General features: G+C 55.1%; 1 pseudogene; it reads left to right on the top strand.

Annotated features, from left to right (window-relative positions):
• Window positions 1-104: 104 nt before the first annotated feature.
• LOC135980309 (voltage-dependent L-type calcium channel subunit alpha-1S-like) lies at window positions 105-4,847 on the top strand (annotated as a pseudogene).
• The last annotated feature ends 2,533 nt before the right edge of the window (window positions 4,848-7,380 follow it).

The raw sequence follows: 7,380 nt of genomic DNA, 5'->3' as shown, positions 1-7,380 counted from the left end.
GAGACATTTGGCCAAGCGGAGATGAGATGATGGAGTGTCCCCCTCGAACTGAGCAGGGCATTCCCCTCATCACCCTGCCCCCCATTTCTGCTTGTGTGCCCCAGTGGCGCCTCTCAACGTAAGCAGCCTGTGTGCCTCTCCTCACGCTAGGTACTGGACCTCTCTGAGCAACCTGGTGGCATCCCTGCTAAACTCGGTCCGCTCCATCGCCTCCCTGCTCCTCCTCCTCTTCCTCTTCATCATCATCTTCTCCCTGCTGGGGATGCAGCTCTTCGGCAGGAAGTTCGACTTTGAAGACATGGAGGTGCGGCGCAGCACCTTCCATAACTTCCCCCAGGCGCTCATCAGTGTCTTCCAGGTACGGGGCATGGGGTGCAGCGGGCATCAATCCCACTGGTCTAACGCATAGAGGAGGGGCTGAAGTCAGGATACCTGGGTTCTTTTTTGGGCTCTGGGGGACAGTGTGACTTAGTGGTTAGAGCAGGGAACAAGGAGTCAGGACTTCTGGGTTCTGTTCTTTCTGGTCCAGTGGAATGGTTCTACTTGACCTGTTCTTTCACTCACCCTGTCTCCCAGATCCTGACCGGAGAAGATTGGAATTCAATCATGTACAATGGGATCATGGCTTATAAAGGGCCCTCCTTCCCCGGCGTGCTGGTATGCATTTACTTCATCATCCTCTTTGTCTGCGGGAACTGTATCCTCTTTCTAGCCAGTTGGGGAGTAACAGCTGGGCGTTTTCTTGTCTTATCCAGCACAGTCACATCTAGGTTCAAGTACACATCGGGGAAAAGCTATGGGGCTGGGTATGGTATGTTCAGACATCATAGTACCAGGAGTGAGGGAAATGATGCAACAGGAGTGTGGGTTAAAAGGGATGAAAAAATCCGTTGGGACACCGACAGAGATTCACTGGTGACAGCCAAGAGGCAGCTGTCATGGGTACACAGAGGGCTCGTTGCTGAACCTGGGGTTCTCCCCACCTGCCTGCGTACATTGCTTAGTGTCACCACACAGGCTCTCGCTAAGCCTGGGCCATGGAAGGGACTCATTCCTTACATATGAGCATGCTCCCTAAGCTCCTTAGCCCCACCCCCTCTCAGATATCTGCTCAATGTCTTCCTGGCCATCGCTGTGGACAATCTGGCCGAGGCCGAGAGCCTGACGTCGGCCCAGAAAGCCAAAGCCGAGGAGAAGAAGCGGAGGAAAATGTCCAGGTCGGTGCTGCTCTCTGCTGCTTAAAAGCGGGAACCCCCAAGGGCCCAGGGCTTGCAAATCAATGTGAGCTGCTGGTCTTGGGCATCATCTCAGCAGCATTCATTTCAACTCTGCCATGGCCTCACTCCTCACCTCTCTTTTGTGGTTCCCCCGTCCAGAAGTTACCCAGAGAAATCTGAGGAGGAAAAGCTCCTGCTGGCCAAGAAGCTGGAGCAGAAAGCCAAGGAATCCCCACCACAGCCAAGGTCAGTGCCGCGACCCCTCTGAGCTCGTCTGAACAAATGTCTAGGGGAACTTTCCCTGGCAGTTGAGGAGTACGGTACCCAGCAGTAATGTCTTCCCATTATTTGTCCTGTCGTGCATGAAAGGTGGATGGCCATGGCAGGAGGGAGGGAGATTTCCCCAGGGCCCACAGAATGACTGGGGACAAAATCCTGAGCTTCAGCAGACGCATCTCCGGAGACTTGTAGCAAGACGTCCATTCTGTATGCCCTGTAGGCCCGGATCATTCCTCTGACGAGCGAGCCTGCTTTCCCTGTCCCCTCCCAAAAAGCGTGGCGGGGGGACGGGGAGTGGGACTCAGTGGGTACAGGCCCAGGATCAAAGGTCCCGTATCAAAGGACTGTCTCGGTGGAGTTTCCACTCAAGCTCTTGTTGTACTTAAAGTACTGCACAGGATCTTTTCAGGGGGAATAAGACAAAACGCCACATTTATTAGTAATACATGTATTCATTAACACTGTATTATATGCATATAATATATTACATTTACACTCACACACACACACACACACACACTCCGTCTTGTTGTTACCAATTAGTTGCTCCCCTTAACTTCACTGGCCAGGTGAGTTAAATGGGGGAGGGGGTGGAGCCGGGCTGCTGCCAATCCGGATCGATGCTCCCATGTTGACAAGACGAGACCCGGGGTCCTTTGCAAGACACCTCACTTTTATAACAGCTTTCCTCTTATGCAAATTTATACCAGATTTAAACTCTGTGTTTGTGTCCATTGGTCCTTTGTGCTGCTTTTTTTTGAGTGTTGTCCCAATGCTGCAAAGAGGGTGTTTCCAAAAGAAGGTGCTTGCTTCTAACCCCCGAGGCCATCGGTATGTCTGCTTGTCTTTAATGAGCCCACTTGACACGTTTTATTATTCTTGGGTCTGGCTCCCAGCCCCTCTCCAACAGTTGAGGCTGTCTGGAGGTGCTGCCTTCCATGCCTTGCTCATTCACACCTCATTCATTCAACAGGGCAATTGATTAAGAGTGGGGGGGGAGAGCTCTTGTTCTACTGCTAGCAAAAAGAAATTTTTCTTCTATCTTATTCTATCCTTAGGGGCTATAATATTATACCAAGGGCAATGCAAAGTTTCTAAATGAGGCTTTGATACAAAGTTCCATGAAAACAGAGGTCACACGTGGGTTGACCCACCACAAGGTTATATGAAGAGGCACAATGTAAAGTCATATGAAAATTATCAGAGATTGATCTACAATCTTTCTACACACACTTGTTCACAGACACACACACATATAGGGCCCATCAGAGGCCCTTGTCCAACTGGCCAGTGATCCTGGCTCCCCTGCCTCCTGTTATTTTTTATTAATTATTTCTATTATGGTAGCGCCTAGGAGCAGTGGCAGATTAGCCACTGGGCCCGGGGCCCCAGCCAACTGGGGGGCCCCTGGAAAAAATCTGCCGGCAGCAGCGAAAGCCTGGAGCTGCGGCCGCCGGGCGGGTGAGGCTGGAAAGCCCCCACACACTGACCCTGTTCCGTGGCAGAAGTGTTGGGCAGGGGAAGCCCCCTCCACAGCAGCCAGACCCTGGTCCCACAGAGAAGCACGGGGGTGGCAGGGGAAGCCTCAGCGTCCAGACCCTGGGACTGAAGGAGCTTTCACACCCTGCTGTGGCCCCAGGGCCGTGGCACGGGACAGAGCTTCTTGGTCTTGGGGTGCAGTGGGGGGTGGCAGAAAGGAGCAAAAGGGGTTGTGGGGCTGCAGTGGGGGGGCAGAATGAGGAAGACCCTGGGTGGAACAGGGGCGGGCCCCAGGGGAAGGGGCAGAAAGGGGTGGGGCTGTGGGTGGGGCCACAGGCGGAAGGGGTGGGGAGGGGCCCCCCACTTGCTCTGGCCCAAGGCCCCACGGAACCTTAATCCGCTTCTGCCTAGGAGCCTCCGTCGTGGGTCAGAGCCCCATTGTGCCAGGCACTGTACAAACACAGAACAAGCAGATGGCTCCTGCCCCACTGAGAGATCGGGGGAGCTCTCCCTGCCTCTCGCCTGCAGCATTGTCCCGCTGGCCTGCGGAAGGCTGGCACGCAGAGCCCTGGCAGTGCCACGGGTGGTGTTTCCGGGATGCTCAGTTAGTCGCCTCTCTCTCTCCTTCTCAGTTAAAAGTGGACGAGTTTGAATCAAACGTGAATGAGATCAAAGACCCCTACCCTTCTGCTGACTTCCCAGGTAAGGCTCTGGCTTGATCCTTGCCTCCAGCCGGAGAGACTGAGGGAGCGATGGAAAGGGTTGGGGTGGCTTGCAGAGAGAAATCCCATTGGAGGGCTCTGGTCCCAAGAGTGCAGCTCAGCTAGTGGCTTATTATGATGCAGAAAGCCACATGGTTTGTTTCCAGCAGACGCCGAGCTGGAATAAACTCTGTGCAGTTCTCTGCAGCACTTGGGTCTGTGTATGAGGGTAGGGGCATGATCAGGGAGTTCTACCTCTCTCTGGGGAGGATACCAGACTCTGCACATGCCTCTTCCATTGCTTGTGGGGTGTTACTTGCCTGACGGGTGAGTCCTGCTGGCCACTAGGGGGTGCACTAGGCAACATAAGATGGGGGACCCCCCACACACACACTGAGAACAATGGGAGCTGGGTTTGGCCTGGAGGATTTGAAGTCAGGACGTCGGGGGATACCCCAGGGTTTTGTCCTATGGGTCTCTAATGGCAAGCAGCATCTTGCTCCACAGCGGGAGTGTGAGTACCCCCAGGGGCTGTGGGGTGCGAGGGGAGCCACAGCCCTTCGTCTAACTGTGGTGGCCACAATCTCTCTGCCCAGCATAAAAGGAAACATGGCCAGATGTCAGGTTCCTGATCCCTGCATGGAGGGTCAGAGCTGTTTTGCTGACTCATCTTGCAGCTGGACCACGGGGTCTCATCATCCCCAACTCCGGATCGTTAAGGAAACAATCCCTCATTGGCTGCCCAGGATGGAAAGGGGTCAAGTGAGCCTTCTCTACCTCTAAGTTTTAGCTTCTGCTAAGGTTTTTTGTTTTGTTTTTGTTTTTGTTTTGGCTGCTGCTAAGTGAATGACCCCAACATGCGAGCTCAAAGTGACTGACTATGTTTCCCTCCCTCTGGCTGCTCCACAGGTGACGATAAGGAAGATGAGCCCGAAATCCCCCTGAGCCCTCAGCCACGCCCCCTGGCAGAGCTGCAGCTCAAGGAGAAAGCAGTACCCATGCCTGAAGCCAGTGCCTTCTTCATCTTCAGCTAGGATTACCATACGTCCTCTTTTTCCCGGACATGTCCGGCTTTTCGGCACTCAAACCCCCCTCCGGGGGGAATTGCCAAAAAGCCGAACATGTCCGGGAAAATGGCGGCTCTGCTCTTCCCCGACTCTTCGGCTCTGTTTAAGAGCCGGGCTGCCCGAGCGCTACCGGCTTCGGGCAGCCCCCGTGCCTCCGGATCCTGCGCCGCTGGAGCCCGGGAGGGGAAGTGCCCGGCTGGGGGCGCAGGGTCCGGAGGCATAGGGGCTGCCCAAAGCCCGAGCGCTACCGGCTTCACGGTTTGCCGGGCAGCCTCCAGACCCTGCGCCCCCGGCTGGGCGCTTCCCCACCCAGGCTCCAGCTGTGCTGGGGAAGCGCCGGCCGGGGGCGCAGGGTCTGGGGGCTGCCCGGCAAACCCTGAAGCCGGTAGCGCTGGGGCAGCCCTTTCCCCATGGCTGGGAGTGGGAGGCAGGAGGGGGTGGAGTTAGGGCGGGAAGGGGCGGAGTTGAGGCGGGGCTAGGGGTGGGGAAATGGGCAGGGCCAGGGCCCATGGAGGGTCCTCTTTTTTTATTTATTAGATATGGTAACCCTATCTTCAGCCCAACCAACAAGTAGGTGCTGCTTCTCCTCCCATCTGTCAGAAACCCAGCAGTGATCAGCGAGGATAGAACCTGGAACCTCCCGACTGAGCTACAAAGTAACACCTTTAACTGTAATGGGCTGTTCCAGCCTCTGGAGCCAGCTGTGCCCACACGCTGTCCCAGGGTAGAAGCATGCCGGGCACACAGAATGAGGGGTGCCACCCCCGAGACTCACGCAGGGATCTCCCCAGCTGCACCACTCCCCAAGCTCTAACCTGGGCTGTCACTCAGCCCCTTGGAACTGACAATGCTTTGACTGCCTGCCTCCCCTCTCTCCCTTCCCCAGGATCCGAGTGCTGTGCCAGCGAATCGTCAACGCCACCTGGTTCACCAACTTCATCCTGCTCTTCATCCTGCTCAGCAGCGTCTCCCTGGCGGCCGAGGATCCCATCCGGCCTGTGTCCTTCAGGAACAAGGTTCCCAGGATGGGCTGTTGGGGAAAGCAGTTTGAGCCACCAGAAACGTGCAGCTTCAGGGGACTGCTTGCCAGGCTATCGCCTTGTGCCCAAGGAGAGTTTAGTGCAGGGGATGAGGAATCAGGAGTCCTTGGTTCTTTTCCTGGCTCTGGAAGGAAAACCTGTTCCAGAGCTGCAGCAGGGGATTCTGGGTTCTCATTCCTGGCTGGCACTAACTTTACTTTGTGGCCCTGGGCCAGTCACTTCCTCTCTGTGCCTCACCATCCCAGTCTGTAGCAGAGGGATAATAAAGCTGCCCTGCTCGGCCCCTGTGGTGCAGGGAGCGGTAGGGATACCCACAGAGAAGTCCATTGCTCTGTGAAGCACTCGGAGACCCCACAAGTGTGGATGGAGTTATTCATCAGAACTCCACGGCTGGAGGTGGGCCATTGGGCAGGGTGCAGAGGTGGCACCAAGCATTCGTGCTGTCAGGCACTCGGCTGGCTGGTTCTTGCTCACGTGCTCAGGGTCCAACCGATCACCATATTTGGGGTCAGGAAGGAGTTTCCCCCCAGGTCACACCAGCTGGCATCTTGGGGCTGGCTGGTTTTGCCTTCCTCTGGGGCACAGATCACTTGCAAGGACCCGCTGGGTATGTCTCAATAAAACAAATCCCTGCCATTGCAGGGGCCTGAGCCATTCGTGGGCCCCTCAATCACTGGACTGCTGGCTTAGGTTTCCGTGGAAAGCTCAGCAGCGTGGGGCACACTGGCTTCTGCCCCTAGCACTGCCACTAACTGCCTGTGTGATCACTGGCAAGTCACTTAACATCACTCTGTGCCTCAGATTCCCCACCTTTAAATTGTCTTGGATTGTAATACTGTGAATGTACAGAGCCTTTCATCTGAGGACCCCAAAGCACTATCACTAACCTCGTTTTACACACAGGGAAACTGAGGCCCAGAGAGGGGAAATTACTTACCCAAGGTCACCCAGCTAGATGCTTACAGAGCTGGGAAAAGAACCCAGGGATCCTGACACCTTAGGCCATGGTCCTTTCCCAGAACCAGGAATTGAACCCAGGAGTCCTGACCCTAAATCGCCAGCATTAACCATTAGAACACTGACTGGCGAGGCCACATCTGGAGTACTGTGTCCAGTTTTGGGCCTCCCACTACAAAAGGGATGTGGACAAATTGGAGAGAGTCCAGCGGAGGGCAATGAAAATGATCAGGGGGTTGGGGCACATGACTTACGAGGAGAGGCTGAGGGAACTGGGATTATTTAGTCTGCAGAAGAGAAGAGTGAGAGGGGATTTGATAGCAGCCTTCAACTACCTAAACAGGGGTTCCAAAGAGGATGAAGCTCGGCTGTTCTCAGTGATGGCAGATGACAGAACAAGGAGTAATGGTCTCAAGTTGCAGTGAGGGAGGTCTAGGTTGGATATTAGGAAAAACGATTTCACTAGGAGGGTGGTGAAGCACTGGAATGGGTTACCTAGGGAGGTGGTGGAATCTCCATCCTTAGTGGTTTTTAAGTTCCGGCTTGACAAAGCCCTGTCTGGGATGATTTAGTTGGGGTTGTTCCTGCTCTGAGCAGGGGGTTGGATTTGATGACCTCCTGAGGTCCCTTCCAACCCTAA

The sequence above is a fragment of the Chrysemys picta genome, unplaced genomic scaffold, assembly GCF_011386835.1.
Source record: "Chrysemys picta bellii isolate R12L10 unplaced genomic scaffold, ASM1138683v2 scaf2603, whole genome shotgun sequence".
Taxonomy (NCBI): Eukaryota; Metazoa; Chordata; order Testudines; family Emydidae; genus Chrysemys; species Chrysemys picta.
Note: the sequence above shows the minus strand (reverse complement) of the source record. Positions and strands in the feature narration are given on the sequence as shown.